Genomic DNA, 18,705 nt, shown 5'->3' on the forward strand with positions numbered 1-18,705 from the left:
TATTGCAGGGCTGAAATGCTGAATGCCTCCCTGCAAACCTTGAATCCAGCCTTGCCATGTAGAATCAATGTAGATTGCTCAATGTAGAATATTAAGCCAATGAGTGTTGCACTGAGGTAAAATTACAGGAGAATTTTTTGGATTCAGTAGATGACAAAAGGAATGTCCTGAATTTATTCTAATGACATGGTTTTACTTTCAGGTAGATGTTGGCATTTCAAACTGCTTCAATGGCTGCAAGCATGAAAAATTCCATGGTAGCTTACTCACTCTAGCATGCTGTCTGTGGGCAGGGTTTATAGAGGGCGATTCATGAACTTTGCTTCTTAAACCATAACCTTCCACATAAGGAAGCTCAAATAGGTCATGTGCTGAGAGGAGCCAGGAAACACCCATAAGTGTGTGATGCAAATCTTACAGCCTGTCTACTAGCTGTGAGTGGCCAACAGATGTGCATCCTCGTTTGTCAGATGTGTTTATACATCTTCTGAGATGTCACAGCTATTAACTGTATATCAGAGCTTAGAATCTGACCCTAAAAAGTAGATGTTTTCTAAGATGGTATTCAGCTTCCTTGTGATGAAAATTAGCTTTCCAACTTAAGCAGCATTTGTGACTTGCTTCAGAAGAGCACTGAAGATGTGTTTATTGCAATCCCCATTCAGCAAACTTTTAAGTACATGCTCCTGTAACAGAAATGAAAATTAAATATGGGTTTAGACGCTTTTGCAAAACTGTGTTTCAACTTTTGGCCTCTGGATGGGAAAATTAGTCACGAATGTTTGGTTCATAGTATAAGGTTTCTCCTTTTTTACTCAGGAAGGGACTGATACAGGAGGTGTCATTGGAAACCATGACTAGTGGTGAACAGTTAGCAGGAGATTTTAGAATGCATTCTGAAACAACAGCTAAACATGTGAGTAGGTATAAATAAGCAGAAGTAGTGTTTTTGACATTTGGATATTAAAAAAAGGAAAAATTTTTGGAAGACTGATATTTCAATTTTAAAATTAAGTGAAAAAATTGTAATTCAAAAAAAGATTGCAGCCATCTGTAACCCTCACGGTTCATGTGTCTGCAGACAGACATTCCCTTTCTAAGTCATTTTTCCAAGATGATGGATTTTAAAATGTAAAATAAATGAATAAATAAGCATACATATTTTGATATGCTCTACCATTCCTCTAATATTGTCCTGTAGGATGCAGTAAAGACAAGATGAATAAAGGGACAATGAATAAAGACATTTGGAGTAAAGGGATGATGAATATCAGACCTAAAGACTTTTTTTTTTATTTCTTGTCAGGAATATAGATGTAAGAATAAGCACTTTGGAGAATGCCCTGTTACTAGACCCTAATGGTGACAGAAATGCCATCTTCAGCTGTGCTGCTAGTGGAGTTCTGCAAAGTCCACTCCACAAAGATGGCTGTAGTCCAAATATGGGACCTCTTTTGCTTCAACATGCCACTGGCAGCAGCAATATCTTGCTTCCTCCCTTGCCATCTGCAGGCCAGAAACATCACTATCTTTCAGCTATGGCAAACTGAAGAACCCAATCATCCTTTTCTGCTCTCAGAAACGTGCACCGTGAGGAATGTCCCAGAAATGGTAACTTCCTGGTGTTATTTAAACACTGTATCTTAAGGTCTGTGGATGGCTCCCGAATATTTAAGTATTTGAGTGCTTTTTTTAACATTGATATGAAAGACATTCTCTTACAAAGAAGTTCACTAGTTGAACAGCCCTCTTTCACAGCAGTGTAGGAACTGGTGCTCCAGACAACAGCGCTTTTCTGGTCTGGTGCCTACCTTCAGCTTTACCAGTGGGCAGCACTGTATGGCAAGGAGAAGCTTCTTTAGAAGCTCTGATTAGGCACTAATGCAGATGATAATTTCCGCCTTTACTGTACCTTTAATAAATTATCAAAGTGTAGTGGTATATAAGGTTTGAGCAGGCTGTCTGGTGGGGGATGTGAGAGCGATGGAGGATCCTGCTGCACAGCCCACCTTAAACTACTGGAGGTAGAGTTTTAAAGCAGGAGTCTGGATTTGTTTGCAATTCTGTATGCATGGTTTTAGTTTAGTAAGTGTCAAGAGTATAAAATAGAATATAAAACTATTGCTTCAAAGGGAAATGTTTAAAAAAATTTAAAACCACCTGTCCAAATTACTGTGTATGTCATTGATTTTAATTTTCAATTAGACTCTGAGCTAGATAATATCCTACACACATGACTTCTGCTGGTCACCTGCAAATTATGGGGCAGAGCATGTTATGCTGTTTCTAAATGATTTATTTAATGTCCTGATGAAGTTTCATTTCTGTCTATTTAGTTCTAACCCAGGTAAGAATTTATTTTTTAAACCTCATAAATTAGAGAAATTTCCTGTTAATTCATCTGGTATATCCATTGCTGGCAATGTTAGGGTGTTTTTCCTTATGAGTTGCATAGTTGGTGATTGATCTAGATAGGTCTAAGTGGTGAAAGAAGCAGAAACCCCTCTAACTTCCAAAACCTGCTCCACAACTTTGTATGCTGTGTATATTCTAGTCACAGTCTCTATCTGTGCAAAATTTGGAATAAATGGATTGAAGTCAACAAAGCTGTTTTAGTTTAACATAATGTAATAATAGACTCTGTCCTCGAACTCCATCTATCATTCCAGCACTCGTTAGGCATTCTGGTTTTGCTCATAGTAGAAGCCATCATAAAGAAATTGATTTCCCTCTGTTCACTCATCCAATTTATTGCAAGAGAACTCCATGTTCATTTGCCCATTACACAGCATTTTGTAGGGTGAGAAAGAAACAAGCCAAAAGAAATCAGAAGAAGTAGTTATCATGTTGGCTGAGGTTCTGCTCTCATTTATATTTGGTATAAATGCAGAACAGCTCCACTTCTCCTAGAGGAGTTTATTTGCATTTTGTTGGGTGAGGTGAACTCCAGATTATACTGTGAACCCCAAAACTCCCCTTCTCTACCCTTATTTGCTGTACTGAGTTACAAAAGAGACTTGTCATGATCTTGTAGCCTATGTGTTATGATTTTTAGTACCTCTGCTGTTTCTCCCCCTCCTTTATTGCTAGTTGCATTCCCCGAGTTGGGCAGCCAAATAATGTGTCCTCCATGGCTGTTAAAATGGCACTATAAATAGGCTAGGAAGTAGTATTATTGAGGCAAAGCAACCAGCACAGTCCTCTTTCCTCTCCTCAGTGATAAAAGTTCTTCATGACCACAATGCACCTGGTGTCTGTTATTGGTAGAGCATAGGCATGGTGTTGTTTCTGCATCATTGTCTCTCACAGGGTTGCACAAACCATGGTGCATTTCAGTAAGGATGGCACCATTAGTGTGCTGAATGCTGTACAGTGGCAATGACAGAAAACAAGAGCCCTCTTCTCCCACATTGCTTCACGCTGTGAACAAAACGGTGTTCTTGGTGAAGCCAAATCGAAAACTTTCTGTGCAGTTGGCTCAGTTAGAAATTTGCAGTGAGGAATGTGTTAGCTGGTAAATCTGTAAGCTGTGAATTGCATAGAGACTTGACATGACAGTATATGAAGTGATCCAGTAGTAGTTTTGCTTTCCTTTTATGCCACTCATTTCTTGTTTAGCTGCATCACATGAAATCTTCCCACCCTCATCTTCAAGGCGTTACAGATGTTGCCTTCACTGCCATGTCGCCTTCCTGTACTAGTTTACCAGCTTCATATCTGTCCCCTGCCTACAACTTTGTGCTTTCTTTCATTTATTTTCTATCCCTGGAACATTTTTTCCTCAGAAAACCGACCTGCTTCTGTATGTTGGCAGTTCTTTGCCCACCTCCACCCCTTTCTTGCCTTCTCCATAGCTTGATTTGGTATGTTGTGGATGCTATATATTTATACATGTTGGGTGGGCTAAGATCAGTACTATTCTTGGGGTGTTGTGTTTCTGAAGGCTGTGTATATCTCAGAATATATTTTGTTTTCAATTGTGTGAGGACAATGGCTGAGACCATCACTTCATGGCAGGAGCTGTGGCTGAAGTAATTACAGCAGTTCACTGCAGCTAAACATGTAGATATTATAGATGAAGTGTTTATGCATTTGTGTGGTTCTGGGAGAAAACAAAAAATTCTGTTTGGAAATTGTGAAGTAGTGGTTTTGATTAAATTAATATTGCAGAGACTTTCTCTTTGGACCAATGGTTTGTTGGTAGCTTAGAATGAATCAAGCAAGAACTTTATACAAACACCACACTGTTATTTAAATGTGTCACAGCATTGGTAGGGCACCCCTGAATTGGTGCTAAACTCAGCTTTCAAGTTTGTGGTGAACTTTGGGACTTGACTTTTCAACCACTTTGACTGGATGGTTGAAACTTGGTCTCTTCTTTTGGCTTCTCTGGCAGTTTTCCAATAAACAGCCTGTCAGCCTGTTCTGCTTTCACAGCTGTATTAGCCCCTTTGGCCTCCCCACCAAGCTGCTGACTAAAGTCAACTCATCTTTGCTGAGAATGTTGGTCCTACTGGAAAGTGAGTTTGCAATTTATTCTTTGGGCATGTGACATCTGATAGCAAGCACGCAAACAGTCTTTGCACTCTAGTCACTTTTATACTGAAATAGCACAAGAAATAACACATACATAAATGTATGTGTATATATATGTATGTTTATGAACACAAAAATGTCTATTTATGTACAAAAATTTGTATGTGTATGTTTCTAATGAGAAGAAGTAATATATATGCTCATTGCCTTTTCTTTCTTCTGTCTCTATTGCTCCCAGGAGTTGTCTGTGTCAGAGCCTTCCAGGCTGTCCCCCTGAGTCCTCATGTGTTGCACAGCTCTTCCTCTGAATCACAGGCTCGATGTCATTTGGTTCCTACTTCCTTCCTTGGCCCACTGCCTTCTCCATCTCTTTGTCTCAATTTCTTTCTTGCTCAGCTTGCCCTCAGCTTCTTAATGTGTGAGATTTTATCGAGGCAAAATATGTGCTTCTGCGGGATTGTATCAATGCTTTGTTTCATTCTTCTGCCTTTAGGAAAATTCCCAGGCTCCAGTTCCAGCAGCCAGTGCAGACAATCTGCCTTTTCCTAGATATTAGCCTTCTCATTGTCCTGCCCTGGTGCCCAGACAATAACACTTACAAGAGACTTTTTCAAAGATAGATTTTTCTTTTGGCCCCACTTTCCTGCTTATTAGTACAAACTGTATTGAACCAAGGTATGGCGAAGACAGCCAGATATGAAAGTTTAAGAGATTCTTACACTGAAACCAGGATTTTGTAAGGTGTGCAGATGTGTCCTGGATGACTCCTAAAAGGTTTTGAAAGAAAGACTGACCTAAGGGGAATACAAGGCCCCAAACTAAATTAGTAACCAGGAAAAAAAGTGTTGAGCTCTCAAGTTACAACCCCCCTGCTCTTAAACAATGCAGCATAGGGACAGTTTTCACTTTCATGCAGTAAACAGGAGTTTCAGGAGTAACTCGGTTTCAAATGAGCCGTATTTGACAGGCAAACTCAGACTGAAACCCGAGTGGAGTGTTTGTGAATGCTTGGGCTGAAACTGAAGAAAAGCTTTCCATGAATCGCTATAAACAGAAACCACTACGTTAACCTAGATGGGTGCCCTACTTCCCAGCTGAGATACCTCCTTCTGCTCACTCCCTATGGACCAGCATGAAGCCATAAAAGGCGACCTTGAGTATAGGGCTCTGCCCCAGATACAGCACTAGAAAGGAACTATTAATGCACAAATATTTCTCCTCTCCTGTGTGAGGTGGAAGATGAGTAAGGTATAAACCCTCCTGAGCTGTATCCTTTCTTCCCTCTTCCCTCAGCTGCTTTTGGCATAGTCTTGTCCGCATCCTCCTCATGCTATGCGGGTGTCCAGCCTCTGTGTGAAGCCTGTTTCTATGCAAGCTATGGTTTGCAGCCTTTACTTATATCTTTTGTGCCTACATTTCCAGGGGCTGCCTGAGTCGTACTTTTAAAAGGCACCTCAGCCTTATTTTATTTTTTCACATCTCCATTTTCTATAGAAAAATAGAAAGGCTACAAAATGCTCCCCTCCCCTTCACCAGCCTTGTTTCTTGTAGACCATAGCAATTCCCCAAAGTATAGCCACTGCTGGGGTTGAAAAGTAAGGGTTGTTTAATAATACACAAAAGCCTCACACCATGTTTATTACTACTGTGCTAAGGAAAATGTTGTATTTAGGGCAGCAAGTTTATGGCAGAGTAAATGATCTTTTCTCTAAATTTAAGGCAATTTTTTATTTTTAGATTACTTTCCAAAGCTGTAGAAATATTAGATAGCTAGATATATGTTTAATATTTTCCATTGTTTGATTGTAATTATTTCTGATAGAGAATTTAGATATTTTTCTTTATGAAACTTGGTGAACTTTTAGACCTTCCAAGGGATTTCACTATTAATTTTAGTCTGAGCAAAATCCAATATATGTCAGTAGTTCTGATTTGTACTGTTTGTTGCACACTGGCATCAGTGCTGACTGAATCAAATGGAAAAGCACAAAGACTGAAGTCAGTGCTAAGTTGTGTGATTGCTCTGTTGCTGCTTCTCTTGTCCACATGAAATCTCATCTGTCTGTATTGCAAATCAGCTGTCCTGACTGCTGTTGGTCAGACTTCACCCAGGTGCTGTTGGAGAAATTGTTTTAAAATCATGAGGGTCTCCATGCAACTGAGAGCACCAACCTGCCACAAACTGGGACAAAATTGAAGTCAAAGAACGCTAATTTCCACAGAATCAGACTGCAGTTCCTTCACCATCTTTATGGCTCTTTGCTGGACTTGCACCAGTATGTCCACAGCTCTTGAACTGGGAGCCCAGGGTTTGACCCAGCACACCAGATGTTTCTCACCAGTGCTGAGCAGACCTGCTGGGAAAAGCTCTTCTTAACGCAGCCCAAGAAGCCGTTCCCCTTCTTTGCTGCAAGGGCATATTGCTGGTATGTGTTCAACTTACTGTTCTCCAGGGAGATCAAGATGTTCTTCTGCAAAGCTGCTTTCCATCTGGTCAGCCCCCAGCATGATCTTGTGCATGGAGTTGTTCCTCTCCAGCTGCGGGGCTCGGCATTTCCCCTTGTTGAACTTCATGAGTTTCCTGTTGGCCCATTTCTCCAGCCTGTGGAGGTCCCTCTGGATGGCAGCGCAAGCATCTGGTACATCAAGTACTCCTTCCAAATTTGTGCTGCCTGCAAACTTGCTGAGGGTGCACACTCTATGCCCATCATCCAGGCTCTTAATGAAGAGATTAAACAGTACTGGCCCCAGTATCAGCTCCCATAGTACTCCACTAATGACTGATCTACAGCTAGGCTTCATAATGCTCATCGCAACCCTTTCAGCTCAACACTTCAGCCAGTTATCAGTCCACCTCACTGTCCATTTATCTTGTCTGTACTTCACCAGTTTGTCCATGAGGCTGTTACAGGAGATGGTATTGAAAGCCATGCTAAAATCAAGATAAAGCTGTACTTAGGTCAAGACTTTCAGGACCGAACCTGCCAGGTCAGACTTTTTATCTACTGAATTATACTGCTGTTGAGGTCTTTTGCCCTAGACAAGTTACTAAGTCTTTTTCTGTGCCATGTTTTAGGAGGCTGGACCTGAAGTTAGCAGTTATATAGAAAGAAGGGAGGAATGATCTTTCATAGAAAGTATTTTAATACTGTCAAGTATGAGCAGTTTACATAATAAGATTCAGAAGTGAGAGTTAGGCATGGACCACTGAGACCAAATATTTAAAATACAAAAAATAAGATAAAGGTATTTATAAAGACAGAGCAGTTTTATAAAGCTTTTAAAATTTATTGAACTTAGCATCCACAAATGTTAAACATGTACAGTTTACCTTTAAGAGGAAAGGCTCTGCAGTGGGCATTTAGCTAGATTTGTACACCTACACACTGCAGATGGTTTAGTTTTATAAGAGATGAAACTGCATTTGGTGGAACTGATTAAATATAAAAACACCACCATCTGCCATTTATTCTAATATAAAATGGTTTGGGCAGATGCTGACATCTTTTGAGATGATTGATTCGTCTCTGACAAGTGAAGATTCTCGGAGGGTTCCAGCTGCCCACTGCTCACACAATACCCGCTTACGAGAGCAAACGCCAATCACCGCAGTGTGATTTGGATGTAGCAGGTGACCAAAGGGCACTTTAATAACCAGCAGCCTGGAATTCCTAACTACATCAGTGGTGGGTTTTTTTTCTTCTCTCCCCCCCCCCCCCCATCTCCTACACTTCTGGCCCACATTAAACCGTGAGAATATTTTATGCACACGGTATACTGTATTGGAGCACAGCTACCCTAGCATGGCGATAACTGGAAGAGTGTCAATTTCTGGCACAAACAGCTCTCTTTCATTTTTTTGGAATGGAAAACCATCAGATACTCTCCACACATGCTATTCATTTTAAAATTATTTTTTGCTAAATGTCCATCAGGATTACATTTAAACTTCCTGGACTATTACTTATTGAATATGACACAAAATGCTTTGTAATAACTTAAATAACACGTCTATCCTGTTTTATTTGATAACATTGTCACACTTTCTACTGTGGTATGCTTTAGAGTAGCTTGCTGTAGCATCATCTTTATTGACGGTTTTGCTCAAACTTTTTAAAACATGCATGAAAAGTTGTAGAAGAATGCATTTAAATATACTCAGGACCAGACTGTGACATCCTTACCCACCCTGGATAGCTGCTTGCACCAGCAGTAAATCCTGCTGCAGACAGACCATTTCTTATGAAATATGGTCCTGACCTAAAGATTTGTGGTAACTGCAGTGGACTTTTGGTCTGATTCCAAGTGGGAGAAAGTGCAGTATAATTAGACCATCATGGAATAAGGAAGCAGATCAAGTCAGTCCATCCGTTGCAAGTATATAAACTGCAGGACTTCTTCAGATTTTAAAATAGGACACTCTTTTTGTACGTGTAAAATGTAATCTCCATGTCCCTTACTCAAAAGTATCACTTTGCACAGCTTCTTCACTATAAAAAATTAGTTAAAAAAGGAAAAGGATCTGTTTATATGAAATGACATGAAAATGTGACAGTTTAGCGTTGTGCTGGCAGAGCAGCGTATGGTATATATATATAAGTTTGGTCAGAGGGATACTGAGTGATTGAACTGTCATTTGCTGTTTAATGTATCTGAAGTAATTCCAACAGTCTGGAATAACCGTATTGGACATGGAAGAAGTTGGTGCTACAATATGGGCAAGAAACCACTCTGTAGGGCGTTTTTAAACTATTGAGAAAAGCTAAAAGCTTTTTGAAAAGGGGCGGATTCTTATAATTGGTAGAGAATATTTTCTGCTCACCTCTTGCTGAAGGCAAGGCTATAGATAGTGTCATTTTATTGTTTTAAGAAGTAAGAGGTAAAATTAAGTCAGCTGGATCCTTATCTGGCATAAATTGGAATTTGAAGTCAGTGAAGCTAATCTTATTTTTATCAGTTGTACACCTGGGCCAGGGGATTCAGAAATGATTTTCCCTACGCTTCTCTTCATATTAACCCCTTCTTTACTTACAGTGTTTCCTTCATTCAAAACATGAGATTCTTTACATTTCCTTCAGCCCCCCTTTTCTGCAGGTGCTTTTTCTGCAGGAAGAGGCAATCTGACATCTTCCCTTAGAACAACCTTACTGACCCTTCCTGGATAGTGGTTTGTAGAAGGCATTGGTGAATGCTTCCCCCTGTGAAAGGAGAACTCTCCCATCAGAAGAAGTGTGTTATTTCATCTAATAATCTGGGAAGCTGGATGCTTGGAATTGCCTCTGAGTTTGGGTTTACTCCTTTGAAAGCGTGATATTTATGTTAAACTCGAAAAGCAGCACCTTAATTTGATTGTTCAAAAGGTTTGATTTTAAACAATGAAACAATCTGGAAAATAAGTGTGTTTTGGAAGTGGAAAGGAAAATCAGAATCCTGCTAAATATACAACACTTAATATATGGAATGCATATCTGACTGTGAGGAAAATACTTTTTTCTCCATTTTGGCTCCTGTTTCTAATGACATAGAAACATAATACAAACCTAAAGTGTCTAATCCAAGAAACAGCCATCGGAACCTTTATAATGCAAATGATCTGACTGTTCTATAGTGTCTTTCTTCCAGAAGGGTCCCAAAGTGCTATACAAATTACATGTGGCTACGTGAATCAGTTCCCACACCACTGAATTACAGGGAACTCCGGGGAGTAGAACGTCTTTCTACGAATGCATTACCCAGCATTTTGGAATGGCAAGCAGAAAATACAAAGGAAGGTAAATAACAAAATAAGTAAAGACATAGCAGATAGAAGTTAAGATTCAGAGGACTGAGGAAAAGGATAAAATCAGCTCCATGTTTTTCTTTGATAGTGTCATCAGAGCTGGTGGTGCATATGGTTATTGATAGCTATAGCTGACCTTCACAATATTCGTCAAGAAGGTTCCCAGGACTTGGGCAAAGAAGGGTGTCTGGGCAGGGAAGAGCACTGCTCTGTTTCTGGCTCTCTGCAGGCCCTTCCTCCTGTATGCCCAAGTTCCCACAAAGAAGACCCCGGTAGAAAGGCCCTGGGGTACCTATGCCCCAGGTGTATGTGATTCTTTAACGGAATGCTCCTGATTTTCCTGAAACGGGAGAGTTTGATTCCTGTGCCACCTATCCTGCTCCCATCACCCCATCATCAAATAACAGGGTTGACTACTTGTGGAGCTGGAACTGGGATCAAACCTCACCACTGCCCTTAGAGGGAGTGCTATCCTGGCTGCCACTGTGCCAGCCAAAGTCCTGCGGAGCAGAGAGAGTAGAAGGGACCAAATAAAGGATGGCAGGGGAAGAGTGTTTCCCACAAACCCAGTTAAACAAAAATCAACAGTCCTTCACAATGCTGTTTATTTCTTTAAAAAAAAATGTTTTGGATTTCTCATAGATGTTTGGAAATAGATACCTTTTTTTTTTTTTTTTTCATGAGGCTTTTAGGATTGAAAGTTGAAACATGAGAAAATCCCTCACTCTGTCTGGTTTTATGTCAGCTAAAAATTTTGTCTGACAATGCTAAAACTTGCCATAGAACTGACTTTTGAGATTGGGGTTTTATGTGATAAGCACTCAAGTATTGTCATTACATTGTTGCTTACCACCTAAATTCTGTTAAATGCCCCCTCTTATGTTGAAAAGATATTTGTTCTTTTTTTCAATAGATAGCTTGACATTCACTCTCGTAAGAAATCATGTTGGGCTAATCATTTCCAGAGTCTGCCTGAATGCAGTGATGGTGACAGTGCTGCTACTTGTGCATAATAGTTCCTTCACTTGTAGAAGACACACTAGGTAATTAAGAAAGTCTGTAAACAAAAGCTAAGGTGCAGCTTCTTAGCAGAGTGATGCACAGTGACATTGTGGTAGGTGATTAGTCTTCTTGGGAACAAAATCAATGAAAGCAGCAGTAGTCAGATATCTTCTGGCATAATTTTTCCTTTGTGCAGATCAGGTGTTTTACAGGAGTCCTAGGAGCTGTCATCACAATTTTCTGCCTGCTTTATAGTCAACATTTACAAAAATGTCCAATGGATTTGAGTGTGCTTCTGTGAATATAACCTGTGTATGGGATTTAGGCAGGTATGAAAAATGGAAAGGGGCAAAAATCTCCAACATTTCTCCCCACAAACTCTCATTGAAACTTCCCAGGTTTCTTCTCTTGTTGCTGCCCACTCCTTGTTCCCTCTCAGTGCTGCTTATCTGGAGGAAGAATCACGGCTGGAATTTATAAATGCTTCTCTGTTGTGCAAAAGAACTTTGATAGCATGAAATGAATAACAGGTAACATAATAAGAAAAAGTATCTGGCTACAGCTTTGGAAATGTAAATTCTTTTATCTGTCCCCTTGCTAATTGGAATTGCTGTTTGTTGTTTCACATTTAGTGGATTTCATTACATTTTCTTTGGTAATTAGATATTTTAACTACCAATTAAAAATACCCTCCTTAAAAAGAAAAGGAAGAAAAAATCCAACAACCCCAAAACAACAACAAAAAGTCTTTCATTAAGATTCAGTCAAAGTTGTGTATAGATATGACTTTAATTAAAATAATATTGTTAGAATGTACTGTTAAGGAAAACAAAGTGAAGAAATGAGCCACAAACATTTGATACTTGGAAAGAAGGACCTGATCCAGTCCTTCCAGTCACTGCAATGGCACTTGCAGTCTGCACTGTGCTTTCTGCATTTGCAGCTTCACTTTTAGAGCTGAGCGTAGATGTGGCAGAAGGAAAACCGTTGCACAAAACATTCATTCTTTCTGAGTCTGATTTCTATCTTACTAGCCAGAGGAAAGGACAGCCCAAGAAGAAAATATCTGAGAAAGATCTGAGTCCAGATTTGTTAGCAAAATTAACCTCTGCTCTGTAAGCTAGGTCTGATAGAGGCAGGCAGCAGTGTTGGAGAGATTATGAGGTCTAGAGACCTCATATGTATGAAGACAGCTTTCCTTTGAACAGAAGGAAGAAATCTTGTTCCTTACTCACCCATTTACTTTGCCCTGTATAAACTCCCACATTTATTAAGTTTTCAAATCAAGCTTTTTTTTGAGATGATTTGCCTTGTACTGGAAACATTAGATAAATGTGAAACATACCAAAACCCAAACGAAGCAAAAGGAATGGCATTTTTCTCCAGCTGAAGGTCAGTGTGAACACTGAACGCATTGCTGTGCTCCCAGAATTGTCTTCTTAATTTCAAGTCTCTCCCTGCAACTCAACCTCCTCCCTTTTGTATCACCCCTTCTATTAGTTTAGTAATATGCTGTCATCCTGATTTTTCTTAATTTCGCTTGTGATATTACTTCTGCTTTTTCTCCTCCTATGGGAACAGATTTCTTCTGCCATATGCCCATTTAAACCTAATTGTAGTATCTGAACATCTTGTGTGCTTAGCCACAGCATCCCTTGGGGTTCAATTGAGGCAGAGTATGTATGTGACCTTTAGAGCCATGTCAATGTGAGACTCTCTCAGCACATGGGTCTTTAAAGCCTGGATGTCTATGCTTCGTACTAGCAAATTTGACCAGCCTGCCTTTTTGTGAGGATATCATCGTTTTGGGCAAATTCCAGGTTCCATATTTTAAATCAGCATGTAGAGCACTTTTAAAATCTCAATTTCCCAAAGATCAAGTTCCAGAAGATTAAAAATAAAAAAAAATAAAAATAATCAAAGCAGTTGTTAATTTATTCCAGCAAATTTGTAATAGTAACTATTTGAGCATGACTAATTGGCAATTTGTAAAATGGACTGTTCTCAGTAGCAAAGTTTGAAGGAAATCAGTGGTGTAACTGTTTCCTTATTATGACAGTTCTTAAAAAGTGTGATAAGGTTGTTATAGGAAACAGTGAAAATTCCCTAAATTTCTGGGGATTTTAGATTTTGTATTTGTAACCTAAATAGTCTTTATTTTCACTTTTTTTTTGCATACACCAGAAATGTGATTTTGGTAGGTAAACAGTGAGCTGCTCTAGTAGTCCTGCCATAATAATGCTATACTGTGCTGAAGTCTCATAAAATCTCTTTGGCTCAGCGAAAGCCTTTTCACAAACATCCTCAGTTTGGATCTTTGTGTCATGCCACAGCACCGTTTTACAAAACCTGAGCTTTTGCCTTCCCAGAGCCTCTCTGGCAGTTCAGCACATAAATTGTCCAAATTTCAGTGCATTGCTAACGTAGAAGTCCTTAAATATCAAACCTCAGGTGTGTCACAGTACATGTAAACCAAAACGTTGTAGCGCTTATATAGTAAGGATTTATAAAACACCAATATTTGGGGTCTTAAGGGTATTTTATGATGCAGCTGAATGGAGAGACTGAGAGAATTCAATGATTGATTTGTATTCTGAAGTAGAAAAGAATGTTAAATTTTAATTAAAATTGACAGTATGTTCTAGTAACATAAGTGTAATATACACTATACATGTATGGAAATTAACCCTACAATAAGTATGCAAGGCAAGAAATTTAGTGCTAAAATGACACATCTATGAAATAAAAACATTTTAGGTTATGAAAATAAACAATTATGACATCCATCCAAAGAATATTAACTTTGCTCAGTAGTGCTATATAACATGCAATAGGCTTTTGGCTGTTAGGCATTTTAGTTTACCAATTAAAATTAGGCATTTTCATATTCATCTTCCAGCTTAGCTTGGTTAGTTTCTTTATAAAAATGCTTTCTAATCCTTCTGATATCATTAAATGAAAATTCCTTATCCAAAAGCCCTCAGCTTTGAAAGATTTCTAAATATAGAATCTAAGTTTTGTAGAGCCAATTGTTTTCTGCTGAGAATGTAGTAAAGGAGAAATGAATAGCATTTAAACAGAAGACAAAACCAGCAGCTGGAGTTGGCAAATATTGTAAGCTGGTTTTAGTCCTTTTCTTGTTTTAACTCAATAGTGAGGAACTGGGAAGAGAGTTGCCTTTGCAGTGCAGATTATGAACAAAATCAAATGCTACGGGACTTGCCACTTAAAGTTAATTCCTAAATCAACTGTCTTTTCCATGTTAACCACTTCCTGAATCTGATTAGAGCATCTCTGTCCAATGAAGAACGCTCCTGATTTTCCTTTTTGGAAGCAATTTTTGTGGGAGATTCTGAAGGGGAGGAATTTGAGTGGCAAGTGCGTCTTTTGCAGAGGTAACTTGTAGATTTATAATGTATGAAAGCCAAGCTTATGTATTGACTATTTGTCCTGTTGAGATACTGTTAAATCCTGAATGCCTGGAAACCCCATGTCCTGCATTCAGCAGTAGCAGTCATTTTTCTCCTTCTTAGTAGCTGGTGCAGTGCTGTGTTTTTGACTTTCAGCTTGGGAACGGTGCTGATAACGCTCAAATGTTTGATCTGGTCAAGGACTTTGTGAGCCTCATGCTCTGCCAGGGAGGAGGGGAAGCCGGGAGGAAGCAGAGACAGGACACCTGACCCAAACTAGCCAAAGAGGTGTTCCATACCACAGCACATCATGCCCAGGATGTAACTGGAAGTTACCTGGAAGGGCAGCCACTGCTCGGTTGGGCTTGTTTTCAGCGGGTGGTATCATACTCTCTTCCCTTGTTATTTCCCTTATCATTATTATCATTGGTGGTAGCAGCAGTGGTTTGTGTTATACCTTAGTTACTGGACTGTTCTTATCTCAACCAATGGGAGTTACATTCTTTTGATTCTCCTCCCCATTCCTCTGGGAGCAAGGGGGGGGGAGGGGTGGGAAGGGAAGAAAAGGCGGGGCAGGAGTAGAAACTGGGAGGCTGACTTGCCGACAGGGCTTAAACCACGACACCCCATCAAGCTGGAATAAAAGTAGCAGCAAATGCATGATTTCTACCTCCCCTTCAAACAATATTATTTATTTTGTTATTTTACAAAATCTTGAGTTTCATTTTTTTATTTGCATTACTTCATAGTGAATGGTATTTCTTATGTGCCTTGAAAATACAAGCATGAAAATTTGTGTTTTCACAGAGGACAACTAACTGGAAAGACACATTTTACTTTAAGAAAATACTCAGATGCAAACTCATGAGAGTACAATTACGGGTGATGTACATGCATGTTTAGGGGTGAGTGTCTCATGTTACTCATACACCTTTCAACTCAAGGGCCTCCACAGAGAAGTCCCCTTGAGTTAGTGTCTCCTTCTTTTCGGAGCTGGTTGGCAAGAACCTTGGGGGGATGCTGAGGCAAATGGAAGCTGCTCACATATGGACAAGGATCATAGCCCTGAGTTCAACTGAGTGATAACACAGCTGAGTGACTGTGTCAGCATCGGAGAGGAGTATGCCTGTGCTGTTAACATGGACTCATAGCTATGCTTTGATTTTGCTCTCTCTCTATATGATGAACTATATTCAAGATATTTTCCTTCAGTGATATTATCATGTTCTTATTTGATGCTTAAATCAAAGATATGCTGTCTTTTAATTAGTGCTGTGTTCTCCTGCACATTTATCTTGTGGCATAAAGAAAGGTTATCTAGAAGGTCAAGGGCCAGAGAGAATAATGATATCTTATAGCTTGAATTAATCTAAAAATAAGGAAATAGATTTTTAGAGAAGAAAACAGTTTGAGCCTGGCCTAAATTGGATGAGGCCCAATATCCTTCTGAGGAAGAAATAAAGGGCTTGAACCTTCTCCCACTGAGAGCAATTACAAACCTGCAGTTGACTATAATAGCTGTGTGTGATAGGGGCATAATAAATTTAAGGTCTGAGATAATCAAGGAGGACTGTAATCTTCTGCTAATGCTTCTGAAAGATGCTCTGCTAAAATGCTAGGCAGGAAGAGCACTACACTACCCTGTTAATGGAAGAAATAAGCTTAAGCCACTTGCTTGTTGTGCTCAGATATAGCCAATCCTCTGAGTCTGATTTAAATTTGACAGTGATTTAAAATGAAAAATATTTGAAAAGAAAATCTATGGAATGATGACTGTGAATACTGTAACTGTGAGGGAGTAGGCCTCAGGATGGGAAAGAGAAGTTTTGCAAAGGTATCTGTCTGATTTTCTGTATAGTACATAAGAACATTAAAAGACCATTTTAGCCAAAGGCCCCCCAGCTTGGTGTCCTCTTTTTGACAGAGGCTGACAGGAGATGCCTGTGGATGGTACAGGAGTAGGGCACTCACACAGTGTGGAATCCCAGCCTCCAGCAATGTACAGCTCAGGGATTTCACTTTCATAAAGTGCCTTCAAGGAAAAGCTATCGCTATCCATTTAAATGTCTTCCTGAAACTCACCTTATTCATAGTGTAGCTTATTCAAAGACATTCATTAGGCATTTGCAAATTGTAAGGTTCACTGAGTTTAACAGAGCAAGCTAAAATGCTTTATGACCTTAGCCTAAATTAGATAAAAATAGTAGTTCTGACCCAAAATGCCACTGTAGCCATTATGTGCCTTTCTGCTGCTATTTGGCTCAGAACCCCTACACCCTCTATCAATTTAAAATAATTGTGACAATGGCAATTTTTATTTTTTTGCTTTTCCTAAGTTTAGGAGTCTCTCTGACTTGCAAAGGTGATGCTATAACCTTGCCTTGTCTCTTCTATTCATTGTCCCTAGTTTAACTAAAATTTATATTTTAGGTTTCAGAAATGAGACACTTTTTTTTCATCTTCTCTTTGGAATCCTATAAAATAGTAGTAGTAATGGATCCTAGAACTTTGTTGGTATTTTGCATGAAGCTGAAGATATATATACATAGCTTTTTTGCATAGAAAGCATATGAAATACTATATGTACTACACATATGGCAGAATTACCTACCAGCAATAGGAGAACCTTTTGAAAGAAAACCTAGAAGTTATTTTAGCAAAGAAGTATTTTCTGCTCACCTAAATTTTTTCTGAAGCCAAGAATATATCGTGTCACTGCAGATTGTTAGATTTGAGGGGGATGTTAGGTTATTTCTTGTAAATTATGTTGATATGTAATTTTATGTGCAGCTTGACCAGTGGTGGGAGTTTTGTTGTCTTTGTTTTCCTCTCTTGTATTTTGCAGCATGTGTATTCAATTGGCATAATCTGTGAACATGAAAATACATGTTGAATCTCTAGTGGGCAACTGATGCATTAGTAAAAATAAAACAAAAAAATCTTTATCTTATTCCAGATAAAGGCATTGATATCCTAAGTAAAATTTGAGGTAAGTTTCAAAGCTGAACCATATGTGAGGTTGTATGTAGAAATGCTGCTGTGGATGTAATTGGTGTAAATGGGATTTAACCTATCGTGTTTCATACAGGCAAGTTCTGTAACCACCTGGCTAATAGGCATACGCTAATCCTTCTTTCTTAATAAGAAGTACAATTTACACTGAAAGTGAAACAAAACATACAAAAGTCATGCATTATATATAATAAATATATATAACAATTTGCTTGCATATAATAACAGACTTTGCAATCAGTTTCTGAAGGGTCATTTCTCATTAAATTTTCTGAACAACCCCTCTCCCCCTTAATTGATTCATCCACTTGTTTAGTATATGCATTTGTGTGAATCAGGAATTTATTTTCAGACTGAGAGGCTCCAGTGCTTAGGGGAACTACTGACAGCTCAATGTCAAAACCAGTCTCTGGTTAAATGTTATCCTTGGTTGTCTTCAGGAACACAGACTTTCCAGCCAATATTTTTTCTACAGTTTTCCTGGTTTGTGCATCATGTTTTCCTTATCCTTCTCTAGACACAGTAAAAATGGGCTCCATTTTATAAGCCCAGTAGTTAGCAATTCCTAGAAATGTGAATATTTGTTTTAAAAAGGAAAATATTGCAAGCAAATTATTAAAAATTCCGCTTTCAGAAGTTAATAAAATTTCTGTTATTTACTGGAACCTTGAGTTTTTTTTATTGCCCACAGTGTTATAACTAAGCTAAAATTCAGAAACACAGCTAGAGTGTTATTTCTTTGGCGTACTGCTTTGGAACTTTGGGGTATGATATAAGGCAGAGAGCATTCAGTGCACTGCAGCAGATTGCTGCTTACTGAATAACCAGGGGAAATAGCTGTACAAGGGAGTCAAGGGAAATGATGGTCAGAAAAAATTCTGACTAAAGAGTTTTTCATTGGCAAATGTCAGATTGCTGTAACCCAGGATGCATTAACTGTGACGACACTGGCAAAGAGTTTCTGGT

The sequence above is a fragment of the Neopsephotus bourkii genome, unplaced genomic scaffold (genome assembly GCF_033783945.1).
Source record: "Neopsephotus bourkii isolate Nb327-2 ecotype Australia unplaced genomic scaffold, CSIRO-AGI_Nbou_v1 NB_74, whole genome shotgun sequence".
Classification (NCBI taxonomy): domain Eukaryota; kingdom Metazoa; phylum Chordata; class Aves; order Psittaciformes; family Psittacidae; genus Neopsephotus; species Neopsephotus bourkii.